This window comes from Anolis sagrei, chromosome 1 (assembly GCF_037176765.1).
Source record: "Anolis sagrei isolate rAnoSag1 chromosome 1, rAnoSag1.mat, whole genome shotgun sequence".
NCBI classification, from domain to species: Eukaryota; Metazoa; Chordata; class Lepidosauria; order Squamata; family Dactyloidae; genus Anolis; species Anolis sagrei.
The window spans coordinates 228,731,157-228,748,300 of NC_090021.1; the positions used below are offsets into that span (position 1 = coordinate 228,731,157).

Sequence of the window (17,144 nt, forward strand, 5' to 3'; positions counted from 1 at the left end):
TATAAAAATATGCATTTAACTTTTATATTTAAATATTTTCTTTCTAATGACAGAGTGGTATTAGTTCCAATCTTGATGTGCTGCCAGATTTTAGCATGAATGATGCAATTTTGGCAACACAAGTTGTGGTTCTTACAAACAAAGATGATAATAGAGAAGAGATATGACAGCTAAATAAGCTGTAAGAATGTAAGATGCAACTGATGACCCATCTCTTCTGGCAGGCCTACCTAGTCAATTTTAGCTTGTGAATTTTATCTGCATTTATCAGTGAATTTTAAGTTCCATTTTAACTATGTGTATCTTGCGTTTTAATATTGTTTTATTTCCTTGTTTGAACAATGTAGTATCCCACCTTGAACCCCAAGAAATAATAAATATATTATTATTATTATTATTATTATTATTATTATTATTATTATTCTGGCACAAAAACACAATATGTCACAGCAAACGAGATCTATATGCTGAATTGAACACTTCCCAAGTGTATTATTATTATTATTATTATTATTATTATTATCATCATCATCATCATCATCATCATCATCATCATTATTATTATTATTATTGGTGGTGGCAACATCATCTAGCTTTCCTCTATGTCCACCAATGCCATTGGCCATTCTTCATCTTCTAGAGCAACTGTGGCAAACCTATAGCCATCCAAATGTCAGACCTAAATGCCAACCATCCCTGAATACTAGTTGGAAGTTGGAGTCCAGCAATGTGTTAAAGCAGGGGTCCTCAAACTAAGGCCCAGGGGCCAGATACGACCCTCCAAGGTCATTTACCCAGCCCTCGCTCAGGGTCAACCTAAGTCTGAAATGATTTGAAAGCACATAACAACAACAACAACAACCCTATCTCATCAGCCAAAAGCAGGCCCACACTTCCCATTGAAATACTAATAAGTTTATATCTGTTAAAATTGTTCTTCATTTTAATTATTCTATTGTTTTTAAGTGTTTTTTGCACTACAAATAAGATATGTTCAGTGTGCATAGGAATTCATTCATCCTTTTTTTTTTTCCAAATTAAAATCCGGCCCTCCAACAGTTTGAGGGACTGTGACTTGGCCATCTGTTTTAAAAGTTTGAGGACCCTGTGTCAAAGGGCATAGATTTCTTACCTCATTTTAGAGGTTCTAGAAGATAGATGAGACTATAGGGAAGAGCTCTTCTTCAACCATGTCTAGGTTCCAGAAGAGTCCTGGAAATAGCAGTCCTTAAGAGGAGTTTGCCTTATTTCTAGGTGGGTCTCTAACATCTTTTGGCTCCTCACAGTCTTCTGCTGGTGAACTTGGCAAGGGGAAGGATCATTCACCCTTTGTCCTGGGTGTAATTAAGTGTTCTGCATAATATTGTCAGTAAGATTATTGTCTTTCTAAAAAGGGTATGTCTTTCATCTCTTCTTGAGCAACACCTCTTTTCAGCCAGCATTATGTCAAACACAGGACTTTTCAAAGAAGGTAATTATCACTTGCTGTAACAGCAAAACTATTTGGATGTAATAATAGCACGTACCTTCAATTTTATTTCATGAAACAAAAAGTATGCCTTCGCCATCAGACACTTCAAACATTGCCCTTGGACTTTGTTGTGGTCCAGCACTCCTGCTGAGCCCTTTTTTAAAATCTGACCATATCCTAAGCAATGGCCATGTGATTCTTATTCGCCTCACTAGCACTTAAGACACCACCTACAGTTCTGTGTGCTCCTACATTCACTTCTTCTCCCAGTCCTACTCAAACCCTGTTCAACCAAGCCTCCATGCACTGATACTTCCTGGGTGGGGTTCTTGAAGCCCTCCAGAAGTTTTTGGACTGCAGTTCCCAGCATTTTTCACTATTAGCTATGTTGACTAGGGCCGATGGAAGTTACATTTCAACAGCAGGATCTCCTCCCATTATATATCTAAGTCAGTGGTTCCCAACCTATGGTCTGTGGACCACCAGTGTTCCACAAGAACAAAAATAATAGTCCGTGGCATCACCATTACACTGTTGCCTCAAAACCACACATCAACAAGAATGACTGGTGTTGCAAAACCTTTTTATAGTGCCGAGGCTACAGAGATGTCAGGAGGGGAGGGGTTGACTACCTAGAAAAGATTACTACAACCACATCAGCTCTAGATTATTAAATACGGTTTTCTGTGGGTGAGCAGATGGCGACTACTGGATGGCATATGTTCTGTATCGGAAACTAGAGCTGATATGGTCTATCCAATGCAATTTTTCTGAATCCCAAAAAACCTAACTGAATCTAAAGTTGATCAAAAATGGATTCATAACCCTTTTGGTACTAATGTTGGTGAGAGGTCCCTGGTCAAAACGGTCTGTGGTCAAAAAAAGGTAGGGAACCACTTATCTAAATGCAGCCCCTAATTCAAATAGGAACTGTATGTGCAGTGCATACAAGAATGTGCATGGACAGGTTTTATGCAAGCGTAATACCTGAATGAGTAATTATGGGGACAGAAGCAACTGATACAATACTTCTCTGCCCTTCTTCTCCCCAAAAAGGGTTTATTTATTTCCAAATGACAACTTGAATAAACCAATCCCTCTCTGTTCTTAGCCTAAGAAAAACTTAGGAAATTCATGGTGCCATCATAAACTGATGGGTGACTTGAACACAGATACACTCACACACATACTGGTAGATCCATTTAAAGTTTCCTCTTCTGAAGCAGTTCAGCCTTTCAAGGGAATGAATGCTTTTTGCCCATGCAATGAATTTGTTTTGTTTTGATAGACAAAGAGTGAAGACAAGCCTTAAAATTCCTGAGCCCTAACTGTGAGTACCTTCTCCTTCCTATCACAAAAGCTTTAAGATTACATTTTTTTAGAGCACAACAATGGCCAGGCTGGGTGTGGGTTTCTGGGAGTCGTTTTCCCCTGTAAGTAGTTTTTACCAGGCTCCACCAAAAGCTATTTAGTGAATCAACCTTGGGATCATAGAATCACTGAATCTTAGAGCTGGAAAAGACTATAAATCCCATCTAGTTATGTTTCTGTTACATACGAATAAACAGTCGAAGTATTCCTGAAAGTTATCCTTCTAACCTCTCTCTTTTCCACTCTTGAACAGTTCTTACAGTCAAGAAGTTCTTCCTAGAAGTTAGCTGGAATCTCTTTTTTGTCATTTGAAATCACTAGTTGTAGTCTCGTTTTCCAAACATTTCAAGTAGGTGACACACTTTTTAGAAATGCATCATTTTGTGACACAATAATTCAGTTTTACTAGCAAACTAAAGGTTAAATCAAGTTCTCATAAGAGATATGGACACATAATCAATTAAATTGTAATAATAAAATGAACAGTGAGGTTTATATATCTGTGGAAGGCCCAGGGCAGGAGAAAGAACTCTTGTCTGCTTGAAGCAAGTGTGAATGTTGCAACTGGCCACCTTGACTAGCATTGAATAGCTTTGCAGCTTCACAGATGTATAAACCTCACTTGCCTAGTTTCCAACAGACCTCACAACCTCTGAGGATGCCTGTCATAGATGTGGGCGAAATGTCAGAAGAGAATGCTTCTGGAACATGGCCACACAGTCCAGAAAACTAACAGCAACCTATACTAAACTAGCTCTTAACTATTCTAAAAGAATTTCTAAATACACAAATCAGATTTGGGTAACTGTCAAAGATTTGAAGAAAAGATCATGTTTTATCTTTTAAAAAATCAAAAAACTTACAGCCTGAAAAAAGTTTTCATTGAGTAGATATCACTGGCCATTCTATTTTTACTTGTATTAGGGCTATGTGGGATAAAGCCTTTCTTAAAAACTCATTAGTGAATTAGTTCTGGATTGTTAAAGACAGACTCTGCAAAGTTTAGAGTAAAGGTCAAAATAGCAAATCCAGTCCTTCAGAAACCCCAATATGTCATTCTACAATAACACTCAATTGAAGGCTCAAGGGGATGCAGGGGGTGCATTTTGTTCACCTTTTTCCCTTAATTTTTATTATGCATTTTTAATTCTTTTCACATAAAGAAAAAAAGAGAATAGAAAGGGGGTGAGGCCTGTGAAGCTCTGATTAGGCCACAGGAGCTCAGTGCGTTAAACCACTTCAGAAAAAACTTGGTGACCAGAAGGTTGGCAGTTTGAAGCCACGGGTCGGGGTGAGCTCCCACTGTTAGCCCTAGCTACTGCCTACCTAGCAGTTAGAAAAATGTAATGTGAGTAGATCAATAAGTACCACCTTGGCGGGAAGGTAAAAGGCACCCTGCAGCCATGCCGGAAAAACACAACCAGGAGGGACAACAGACTCCTCAGCATGGAAAATGGAACAACAGCACATCCCCATGGCCAGAATTGAGCATCTCCTCTAGATGCCGGAGATGGAAAGGAAAACCTTTGCCTTTGTTTGTGTATTGTATGTCATTGTTCACTGTATAAAAGGCACTGAATGTTTACCTATATATGTGCATACTGTAATCCGCTCCAAGTCCCCTCGGGGAGATAGAGCGGGATATAAATAAAGTGTTGTAGTAAATGTTTACTACATCACTAAGGAAGAGGAAGGGGGTTGAAGGGAGAAGAGAACTTATGTTTCTTATAATTATTATAACTATATCTTCAAATCGAGTACTATTATACACATCATCTAATGTTTTGAAAATGCCAACTCTCCTCTGTAACAAAGCAGAACACCCTCTTGTTCGATGTGAAAACTAGTAGTCATAACTTCTCATATTGTCCAATGTTCTTCCAATATTCTTTTCCAGTTCTTTACATGTATTTTATCTAATTTTAACTACTACAATATAAATATGAAAATTCAATTCCATTTGTTAGTAAATTAGTATTGTGTAAATGGGAAATCACTATGTTACATTGTCATGTTTTCTTCTTCTTCTTTGCAAACACTAAAAGTAAAAGTAAAGATTTCCCTCCATGACATGAAGTCTAGTCATGTCCGACTCGGGGGGTGGTGCTCATCTCCATCCCCAAGCCAGAGAGCCGCCATTGTCCATAGATACCTCCAAGGTCATGTGGCTAGCATGGCTAGTTGTGTCTGACTCAGGGAGGAGGGGGTGGCACTCATCTCTAAGCTGGAGAGCTGGTATTGTCTATAGACACCTTGAAGGTCATGTGGTCAGCATGACTGCATGGAGTGCCGTTACCTTCCTGCAGAAGTGGTACCTATTGATCTATTCACATTTGCATGTTTTCAAACTACTAGGTTGGCAGAAGCTGGGCGTAACAGTGGGAGCTCAACCCACTCCCCGGATTCGAATCGCCAACCTTTCAGTCAGCAAGTTCAGTGGTTTAACCCACTGAGCCACCAGGGGGTCCTATGTATTTGTATGTATGTATTTGTGTGTGTGTGTAATTATAAAATATCTAAATAACAAGGCTTGCATCCATTCCTATGCTATTCACCATTGTGATAACCCCAAATTCTCATTTACCCAGGACATAAAAGTTACTTTTTAAATAAAACCCAAGTGGTATGGTAGCACTGCCATTGCAGAATACAAAGGAAGTCTTTCAGCCTGTCCTAATTTGCAGTGTTGGCACATCAAATGTAATTCCTATGGATTATTGGTTTGGCTCACCAGTTGAGGAAAACCTAAGGAAAGAGCTGTAGTTAGGACTTTTAGTTCAGAAAGATAGATGGAGAGAGAGAGAGAGAAAAGAGCTCTGGTTATTCAGCAATACGAATTAGGCAACAGGAAATTATGAAAGTCAAAGAGGATGGAAAGGTAAAATTCCTTGAAGTGATGTGTGGATTTCTATAAAACGTGCATTTTTATTTTCAAGGTTTATCTTCAAAACCCATCAACCTTCATACCCTGAAAGCTTCTGCAAGTAAGTCCTGTACTGAGCACACAGAACTTTGGGAAATATGTTCTAAATTTAGTTGTGGAATATGTTATATTGATGCTGTTTCCGAAAATGATGTAAACTTGTAAAGTCTTTTAAAATAGTAATGCAACATTAAGCAGCTCCACAGAACCCAAGCAAACAGTACCACAGAATGAGACAAAGACAGAGTTGTTTTATAAGAGCGAAGACACACACAGAGAGAAGCATTATAAATATGTGGGCACAATCCCCATCTAACAAGTAGCTTGCCAGTGGAAATAAAAAAGTCAAATGGGGAAAAGCTGAAGGCTCAGCATTATCTACTACACAAGTTATGAAATAAACACAAAGCTCATATTATGTGCTACATACACAATAATGTTAAACCAATATCCAGGAGAGGGGATAAGGGGTGAGACAGCAGACCTGACACATATACTTTCCTATTATAAGAAAAGAGTGCCAGGATACGCTCTTCGGATAGCACTGACACTACTGTGCATGCATTTCTGCCTTCAAATCACCTGTTGACTGATAACAACCCCATGAACTTCATAAAATTTCCTTAGAAAAGGAATAGCCAATTCATTCCTCTGAAGTGTAGCCATGGCACCAGCATTCCTTGGTGGTCTTATCCAAGTACTAACCAATGATAATCCTGCTTAGCTTCCAAGATCAGACATGATCTGGTGCCTTTAAGAGATTTAGGTGGTTCCCACTTTGACTACCTCTTCCCTAAATGTTGCTTTCCATAATGAAACCTCAGCTCTGGCTCAGTTTGTTATCCGCTCTGTTGTTATTCTGTGCCTCCATGCCAACTTCAACTTATGGCCATCTTATCCCAGAGTTGACATGCCACGTTATCATGGGGTGTCTGCGCCCTACACCACTGGAGAAATTACACTGTTTAGCCGGTATCGCACCACCTGACATCCGCCGGGAAGTAGCAGCCAATAGTGAAAACACCAAGGCAGTGACATCTCTAGCCCATCCCCTGTTTGGGTATCAGTCAACCCGTCAACAACTTAAATCAAGAAATAGTTTTCTAAGATCTACAGAGACACTCGCTGGAACACCTCAGCAAGCAAGAGTCCAAAAGTGGCAGGCTCAAATTGTCCAATTCCATCGTCCAGGCTAAAACCCAGAACCTCAATCAATGGCTGATACCAAATGAGAGACTCCCCCCTGGGCACACAGAAAACTGGGCGACTTGGAAGGCGCTGAACAGACTGCGCTCTGGCACCACAAGATGCAGAGCCAACTTTAAGAAATGGGGCTACAAAGTGGAATCCACACCATGCAAGTGTGGAGAAGAGCAAACCACTGACCACCTGCCGCAATGCAACCTGAGCCCTGCTACATGCACAATGGAGGACCTTCTTGCAGCAACACCAGAGGCACTCCAAGTGGCCAGATACTGGTCAAAGGACATTTAATCAACTACCAAGCTTGAAAACTTTGTGTTTTCTTTCTTTGTTTGTTTGTTTAAAAAATGCAGTACAAATGTTTGGTCTGCTCCTGACACAATAAATATAAATCCTAGAATTTCATGGCAAGATTTATTCAAACACAGTTTGCCACTGCCGTCCTGTGAGGTGGAGAAAGTGTGACCTGTCTAAGGTCACCCAGGGAATTTCCAAGGCTGATCAAGAAATCAAACTAGAGTCCTAGCCCAAAACCCAACTCACATGAATATCTTGACTCCCTGTTCCTCAAAACAAAAGGAGTGTCAGAGAAAAATAAACAGTACAACCAGTTTCCCAGACTCCAGATTACTTCTGACAGGCTTGCAGTTTAATACTCGTTAGGGTGCATCAATACTGGAGAATTAATGCACTTTGACAACATTTTAACTGCCCTTTTGAAAGGCTACGCAGTCATAAGTCAAGGCTCTGGAGAAGAAGCCCTATGAGGAGCGGCGTAAGGTCTGGGCATGTTTATCCTGCAGAAGAGAAGGCTGAGAGGAGACATGATGAGGACCATGTATAAATATGTGAGGGGAAGTCACAAGGAGAAGGGAGAAAGCTTGTTTTCTGCTGCCCTGGAGACTAGGACACGGAACAATGGCTTCAAACTACAGGAAAGGAGATTCCACCTGAACATGAGAAAGTTCTTCCTAACTGTGAGGGCTGTTTAGCAGTGGAACTCTCTGCCCTGGAAAGTCATGGAGGCTCCTTCTTTGGAGGCTTTTAAATACAGGCTGGATGACCATCTGTCAGGGTGCTTTGAATATGATCTTCCTGCTTCTTGGCAGGGGGTTGGACTGGATGGCCCATGAGGTCTCTTCGAACTCTATGATTCTATGAGTTGTCATTACATGAGGCACCAACACTCTTTGGCAGCGAAGGCTAAAGACATTTCAAACTACAACTCCGTGGTTTCATAGCATTGAGTCAGGGCAGTTAAAGTGGTGTCAAACTGCATTAATTCTGCAGTGTAAATGCACCAGAGAAAAGAGAGCTTTAAAAAAAAAACACTGCTTCTTGTGTAGCCCTGAAGGAAAAGGTTTTGAGCAGGGCGTGACTTTATATAAGCCCTTTCAAAACACTTTAAAAATGTGTCTAGGACTGGGTGAGGCTATGGGCAGTTTACCTTTTTTCTACCATTTCATTGCAAAGTGCTTGGAAGCAGGGAGGAGGGTACAGAAAGCTCACATCTCAGTGCAAAGTGGTCAGGCGAAGCTCTTGCTACACTTCTGACTTCTTCCAAGAACAAAGATGTCAACTGAGGAAAGGCAATCCGTAGCACTCAGCCAAATTGGAACAAATCAGAATGGAAAAGTCACGTCATGTTTTCTCATGTGCTGTGCTCCCTGTTTCAGCTCACAGCAAACTAGAGATGATACACCACAGCTAAGGAAGCCAAAGGACTGGGTCTATTAAAGTAACCCCATGTGCCACAGAACTCTCCCCAGTTGTTAAGACACACTTTGGGACAAACTGTCAAACTGTGGAAGTGTGATTTTGGGGACTACACCTCACAGGATCCTCCAGCCCACAAGTTGGTCTAATTTCCCCCCTCTCCCATCCCCTTTACAATCCTTGCCTCCAAATAAATTAAATTAAGTCTGCTTTTCACACAAACAAACAAGTAAGCAACAAATAGTTACTTTGGCCTTGCCCCAGATATTTCTGCCCTTTGCAGTGGCTTCTGGTCAATATAATCACCAGCAGGTCACCAAGCCCACACATGACTGCCCAGAAGGAAGCCTGATTGTGCTTCACTGTGGTTTGTTCCCAAGTCAGCATACTCTTGAATCTTATTTCTTCAGCCCATCCATCTTGAGTAAGGGATACCTCTATGTCAGCGTTTCTCAACCTGGTGGTCAGAAACCGGGGGGGGGGGGGGGGGGGGAAGGGGGTCAGGAGGGGTGTGAGAGGGGCCATTAAAGACTATCAGAAAACACAGTCTTTTCTGTTACTCATGGGGGTTCTGTGTGTGACGTTTGGCCCAATTCTATCATTGGTGGTGTTCAGAATGCTCTTTGATTGTTGGTGAATGATAAATTCCACCAACTACAACTTCCAAATGGCAAGGTCTATTTTCCTCAAACTCCACCAGTGTTCACATTTGGACAGATTGAGTATCCGTGCCAAATTTGGTCCAGATCCATCATTGAGTCCGCAGCGCTCTCTGGATGTAGGTGAACAATGACTCCAAAACTCAAGGGCAATGCTCACCAAACCCTTCCAGTATTTTCCGTTGGTCATGGGAATTATTTCTGCCAATGTTAGTTCAATTTCATCATTGGTGGAGTTCAGAATGCTCTTTGGTTGTAGATTAACAATAAACCTCAGCAACTACAGCTCCCAAATACAAAATCAATCCCCCCAACTTCACCAGTATTCAAATTTGGGTATTTGTGCCAAATTTGGTCCAGTGAATGAAAACACACCCTGCATATCAGATATTTACATGATGATTCATAACAGTAGCAAAATTACAGTTATGAAGTAGCAATGAAACTAATTTTATGGTTGGGGGTCACCACAATATGAGGAACTGTATTAAGGGGTTGTGGCATTAGGAAGGCTGAGAAACACTGCTCTATGTGAATGAGTTATTTATTTATTTACAGTATTTATACCCCGCTCTTCTCACCCCAAAGGGGATGCAAAGCAGCTTGTAGAACCCACATATGGCAAATATTCAATGCTAATATTCAATGCTAATTATACAATTAACAAGGACAGGCAACAAACAGAGGTAAAGGCCCCTTTTCCCATCTAATTTCTGGCAACTTGGAGGCTGCACTCGACTCTGGCCACTGGGGAGTGTGTCCTGTCACTCCAACTTCCATGCCAAGGAGCTTCCTCCGACTGATGTCCTTTTAAAGGTGCCTTTATTACCGCCCCGTTAAAAGCAGTACCTATTTTATCTACTCGCATTTCTGCTTTCAACCTGCTAGGTGGGCAGATGAGCTAGGGCTAACAGTGGGTGCTCTCCCCATTCGGGCTCACACTGCTGACCTTCTGATTGGCAGGATTTTTCTGCAGCACAGAGGTTTTAGCCTGCTGAGCTAAGCCCAACCTAAAGTAAAGCCAGTCTGGAAGCAGAGTACCGTACTTTAATTTTCAAGTTTAAGTTCACCTTTCCTCATCAGAGCCCTTCTCTAATACAAGTAGGTTACAGCTCCCATGCTGGCTATGGGATGATGGGAGCTATGGTCCAATTCACCAGTTGAAGCAGGTGAATTTTAAGTTCTCAAAGCCAGGACAGGCTCTTTCCAAGAAAGAGCCAGGTGATAAGGTTACTATTTCGAGTCCATCATTCCTAATTTCGAAACAGAGCTGAATTACAAGCTTGAATGGGAAACCCCCATCAAGGCGACTAGAATTAATGAGCAAGATGGTAATTAAAGGAACTCCAGGCTGGTAGGGCAGGGCTGTCTGACAGGTTCCTGATGGGCATGGCTGTTTGAGAAGGATTAATAAAAATGGTGTGTATTTATATCTGAGCCTTCAAGACCTGAAATGTTGAGGGTGATGAATTGATTTGGAGGAGTGAGGTTCAGCACCCAGAACAATTCCTTTGCAGTTGAAACGAAAACCCAGAACAGATTCCTAGTCTCACTGACAATGGAGCCAGCCCTATGACCGCCAGCCAGATAACATGCCTTATTTGCCGATATCCCTTTTACATGATGCTAAGCATGCCAACAATTGCCAAACAACAGCAAAATGCTGAGGGATTTTAAAAAGCAGTAAAAACAACCAATTCTTTAGATACATAGAAATGTTTCTAAGGGTTTGAAAGCACAATTATATACAACACACGTCCACACAGAAGTACAGTCCTCTAACCTGAAGGGCACTTAAGGTAAAGATGTAAGCGGCCACATCAAAAGTGCCTTCTTAATCCCCTTCTACACAGCTGCATAAAGTATCTGCTTTGAAGTGGATTATATGGCAGTGTAGACTCAGATAATCCAGTTCAAAGCAAGTAATGTGGATTATCTGAATTGATATTCTGGATTAGCCAGCAGTGTAGAAGGGCCCTTTATTATAGTAAAGGTAAAGGTTCATCCTTGACATTAAGTCTAGTTGTGTCCCACTCTGGGGGGGGGGGGGGTGTTCATCTTCATTTCTAAGCCGAAGAACCGGCGTTGTCCGTAGACACCTCCAAGGTCATGTGGATATCATGACTGCATGGAGCGCCATTACCTTCCCACCAGAGCAGTTCCTATTTATCTACTCACATTTGCATGTTTCTGAACTGCTAGGTTGGCAGAAGCTGGGGCTAACAGTGGGAGCTCACCACACTCCCCGGATTTGAACTGCTGAGCTTTCAGTCAGCAAGTTCAACAGCTCAGCAGTTTAACTCGTTGAGTCACCGAGGACTCCGTGAAGGGGAGTCCATACTGCTAAATGGAGACAGAATTACAGCTTAATGATAAGAGCAATGGGAGAACTCAGAGGTGGGGCCAGGAATGCACAATGAGTATCTCAATTGAAATGGAAGCAAACTTAAGTTTTTACCAGACTCAACAAGACAAAAGTAAGGAAAGGGAAGGCTAAAGGAAATGGAAAACAGTCAGCATATGTGAGAGCATGAGGTTGAAGCAGTCAGAGGGTAGAGTGAGTAAATGAACATGTCACTCCAGCAGATATCTGTGGCAACACCAAGGCACGGAGGTGGTGGCATCAGCTGAGCAATGTGAGAGAAGACGGCCCAACTCTCTTGCCTCACCCATTACGTCACTGTGTTCGCATCACCATGGATTTGTACACAGCTCCGCCGGTTTCCTGTCCTCCTTGAGGAAAGGCACTTGCCTCTTGTAACAATGGCTCTTAGGCAAAGATTATTGGATGGGGGGGGGGGGGGAGGCTTTGGTCCATTCATAGAGGAAGGACCAGTGGCTGCTGTGTCTCTTGTTCCTTGTTCCATGTCTTCATCCCAGGTGAGCAACTTCTCCTGTGTGCTTCAGGACAGGGCACATGGCACACCACAGTTGCCTTGCTATCTCTTTGCACCCCTATTCCTGCCTGACAAATGGCCTGTGAAAAACCACCTCTGAGTATCCCTTACTGGTGGCACAATGGGTTAAACCCTTGTGCTGGCAGGACTGCTGACAGACAGGTCAGCGGTTCGAATCCAAGGAGAGCATGGATGAGCTCCCTCTGTCAGCTCCAGCTCCCCATGTGAGGACATAAGAAAAGCCTCCCACAGGATGGTAAAACATGAAACATCCAGGCGTCCCTTGGACAACGTCCTTGCAGACGGGCAATTCTCTCACACCAAAAGCAACTTGCAGTTTCTCAAGTCGCTCCTGTCATAAAAAAAAGCAACCTAAGAAAGTCCTACAAAATTCATGGGGTTGCCATAAATTGACAGGTGATTTTTACATACACATTCTTAATAACCCATTCTCCACTGTGGTTGTCAGACAGAAAACCGGAAAGGTTTTCCGTCTATACTTTTGATGATTGTGTAGAAGAAGGCATTTCAGCAGGTGCTGCTTGACACATACTAGCTGTATTTTCTATACCAGGAATGGGCAAACTTTGGTCCTCCAGGTGTTTTGGACTTCAACTCCCAGAAATCCTAGCTAGCTTAATGGCTGTTAGGAATTGTGGGGGTTGAAGTCCAAAACACCTGGAGGGCCAAAGTTTGCCTCTTCTATACCATCCTACATTCACAGGTATATGAAAAATTAATATTTGCCATTTATTTATTTGATTGGGGGATGCAATTTTAAGGTATAGGAGTACTCTCCAGTTGTTACTTTGGCATCTCATTCCCTATCTAAATGCCCATTTTCCTCATGGTACTAGAATCCAACTAATTTATCATAGTTTTCTCATGCTTTTTCATAAAATTTCCCAGTCAGCTGACAGAAACACACAAATTTAACTGAAATACGCAGCAAATTTAAAGTACAAAAACAATTAACAATAAAAACTAAAGTATGTGTAATATTGGGGGGGGTGTCAACAAACACAGACAATCATCAAATTATAAATCACAGAAAAATAAAAGCACATTTGCGTTGATGTCGCAATCCCAAGTGACAGCAGGATTGCAGAGAAACAACTGGAAAAGCTGACACAATATGAGCATTTAAGGATTGAACTGCAAAGACTCTGGCACAAACCAGTAAAGGTGGTCCCAGTGGTGATCGGCACACTGGATGCAGTGCCTAAAGACCTTGACCTGCACTTAAACACAATCAGCACTGACAAAATTACCATCTGCCAGCTGCAGAAGGCCACCTTACTGGGATCTGCACACATTATTCACCAATACATCACACAGTCCTAGACACTTGGGAAGAGTCCGATGTGTGATCCAATTCAACAGCCAGCAGAGTGTCTGCTGTGGACTCATCCTGTTGTGTTTCAAATAATAATAGATCAATAGGTACTTCTTCTGTGGGAAGGTAACGGTACTCCATACAGTCATGTCGGCTACATAACCTGGAAGGTGTCTATGGCCAATGCTGGGTTATCAGCTTAGAAATGGGGATGAGCACCATCTCCCAGAGTCAAACACAACTAGACTCAATGTCAGGGGAAACCTTTACCTTTACTTATCATAACAAAGAGCCCTTCTACACTGCCATCTAATCAAGAATATCAAGTCAGATCAAGTTGAACTGGATTATCTGAGTCTACACTGCCATGTAATCCACTTTAAAGCAGATAATTTATACAGCTGTGTAGAAGGGTGCTAAGAAGGCACTTTTGATGTGGCCACTTTGGATGATGTAAGAATCTGGATCCGTGCCATATAAACAAGGCACATTTGGAGACTGCAAGGCCCAGCACTCACTCAACAGAAGCCAGACCAAAGGGCACCCAAAGCAGGAGCAAGGCCTTCCCATGGAACTCAGCAAGCCTTCCTACATCTCCTTATAATGTGGGGCTTGGAAAAGTTCCTTTTCAAAGGACCACTCCAAGAATTCCTATTTGGAGGAGAACCTTGGGGAGCCACAGACCAAAGAAGGGAACTTTCCCAAGTCCTGGGCATGGGGCATTAAAGTCACCCCATTTCAATACCTACAGATATTTGGGATGGCAGAGAAGGAAGAACGGGAACACAGAGACTAAAATGTGAGCCAAGGCGTCTCCAACCTCTGGGCTGGGTTCTAGGAACATGGAAGCAACAGTTCCCGGAAGCATGCCCAGAGAGCCCGTATCTCAACGCAAGTAATCGCACAGCCCTAAGAGCGGGGCTCCTTGGAGCTCCAGGACTAATCTTTCTGGAATCCAACCCCTGGCACGGCATTGAACGTCGGGATCGAAAGCGAAACGAGCTCTCCCCTTCCCTCCCAGGGCAAATACATCTACACTGCGGAATTAATGCAGTTCAACACCATTTATACTGCCATAATGGGAGCTTTCCAAGGTCTTGGGAGTTGGAAAAGACCCCAAGTTTGCCTTTCCAAACGCCAGCCCCCGGAATTCCTTAGCACTGAGGCATGGCTGTTAAAGTGAGGTCAAACTGCAGTGTAGCCGCTCCCCAAGTAGCCCGGACCTCCACAAGGAACTAAACATCCGGGGGAAATGTAGGCGAAAACATCCGTGAGCAGGAGATAAGTTTGGCCAAGTTTTGAGACTTGGAAAAAGGCAACCACGCCGCTCCGAGTGCCCTGCTTGGTGGGCAGCCTTTCTCCCAAGTCTTCAGGGCACACTCACCTACAAGTTTGGGATCCAGGTAGTGAAGAAAGGCTTCCTCTTCCTCCTCCTCGTCCTGGCTCTGACTGGAAGTTTACAACACTTCTCTGGTCCCAGCCCCCGCGAAGGGAGGGAGGGAGGGAGGGAAGAAGGGAGGGCGGCGCCAGGGAGGCTCCCCTTCTGCGGCCAGAAAAGGCAAGGCAAGGCGCGCCGAAGAGAGGGCAGCCGGGCGGCGCTCGAGGGCTCCCCCCAGAGGCCTCTTTGGGTCATAGCCGCGGAAAGTGGCCTCAGTTTTGCCCTGGCTGGCAGGAAAGGTAGAGCAGGGTCTGCTCTTCAAAGGTGTCTCCATTCCGCACAACTGGAGCACAACTTCTTAATCTTACAAGTCTGTATCTACACTGCCATACAATCCAGTTTCTCAGTCCAAATTATCTGCTTTGAACTAGATTATATGAGTCCACACTGCCAGATTGTCCAGTTCAAAGCATATAACACAGGCAGGTGCAAACTTCGGCCCTCCGGATGTTTTGGACTTCAACTGCACCCGGAGAGCCGAAGCTTGCACCTGCCTGAGATAACACTATGTAATAAAAACTGAAAACTTTTCTGTTCTTGGTTTGAACGTGTTATTTCCTATTTCACCGTGTGGTACTTCCGTTATAGAACTCCAATATGCTAATGACAACGTTGTCTGTGCGCATTCAGAAGAAGACCTACAAGCCACTCTAAATACCTTCGCAGAAGCATACGAGAAGCTCAGCCTGTCATTGAACATCTAGAAAACCAAAGTGCGCTTCCAGCAGTCACAAGCCAATCACTCTCCAGTGCCAGAAATACAGCTTAATGGGGTGACATTAGAAAATGTTGACCATTTCTGCTACCTTGGTAGCCACCTCTCCACAAAAGTCAACATTGGCACTGAAATACAGCACCGCCTGAGCTCTGCGAGTGCAGCATTTTTCCAAATGAAGCAGAGAGTGTTGGAGGACCGGGACATCCGTAGGTATACCAAGTGCTTGTTTATAAAGTAATTGTCCTTCCAACCCTGCTATATGACTGCGAGACGTGGACCGTCTACAGACGTCACATGCAAGTCCTAGAACGATTCCATCAGCGTTACCTCTGAAAAATCCTGCAAATCTCTTGGGATGACAAGTGGACAAACATCAACATGCTGGAAGAAGCAAAGACCATCAGCACTGAAGCGATGGTCCTCCACCATTTACTCCGCTGGACCAGCCACATTGTCCGGATGCCCAACCACCGTCTCCCAAAGCAGTTGCTCTACTCCGAACTCAGGAATGGAAAACAGAATGCTGGTGGACAGGAAAAGAGATTTAAAGATGGGCTTAAAGCTAACCTTAAAAACTCTGGCATAGACACTAAGAACTGGGAAGCCCTGGGCCTTGAGAGCTCCATCTGGAGGTCAGTCATGACCAGCAGTGCTGTAGAATTTGAAGAGGCATGAATGGAGGGTGAAAGAAACATGCCAAGAGGAAGGTGCATCAAGCCAACCCTGACCGGGACCACCTTCCACCTGGAAACCAATGCCCTCACTGTGGGAGATGATGTAGATCAAGAATAGGGCTCCACAGTCACCTACGGACCCACCAGTACACTGATCTTGGAAGACTATCCTACTTGGACAATGAGGGATCGCCTAAGTAAGTAAGTACTTCCTTTGAAAGTAGTTGTTCTACTAAGAAGCCACAGCAGCACAATGGGTTAAATCCTTGTGTCAGCAGAACTGCTGACCTGAAAGTCAGCGGTTTGAATCTGCAAGAAGGGGTGAGCTCCTGTCTGTCAGCTTCAGCTTTCCTTGCGGTGACATGAGACAAGCCTCCCACAAGGATGGTAAATCATCTGGGCGTCCCCTGGCCAACGTCCTTGCAGACATCCAATTCTCTCACATCAGAAGCAACATTCCAGTTTCTGAAGTCGCTCCTGACATGATGAAAAAAAGTTGTTCTACTCCAGAAACTTCATTTATGTGGCTGCTACAAACTATGTTGAAATGGTTGAGACTAAGTGAGATGTTCATTGAAAAACTATAGCAAACTGGGCTGCAGGATGTCCTAAAAAAACAAACTTTTTGCAGTTTAGTACATTTTCCCATGTTTTTTTGATAAAATCAGTTAGGAAATGACATTTATAACCCAGGAACAAAAATCGTGTTACCTGGATTCAGAAACTAGATTATATGGC

The 17,144-nt window shown here is 43.1% G+C and overlaps 1 protein-coding gene across 1 annotated transcript in view; it reads right to left on the reverse strand.

The window, feature by feature from the left end:
- TMBIM1 (transmembrane BAX inhibitor motif containing 1) overlaps positions 1-15,078 on the reverse strand; it is a 56,148-nt gene extending 41,070 nt beyond the window's left edge. Inside the window, exon 1 of the mRNA XM_060773577.2 lies at positions 14,961-15,078. The gene's annotated coding sequence lies outside the window, so the exon portion shown is untranslated. The remainder of the gene's footprint in view (positions 1-14,960) is intronic.
- Positions 15,079-17,144: the final 2,066 nt, after the last annotated feature.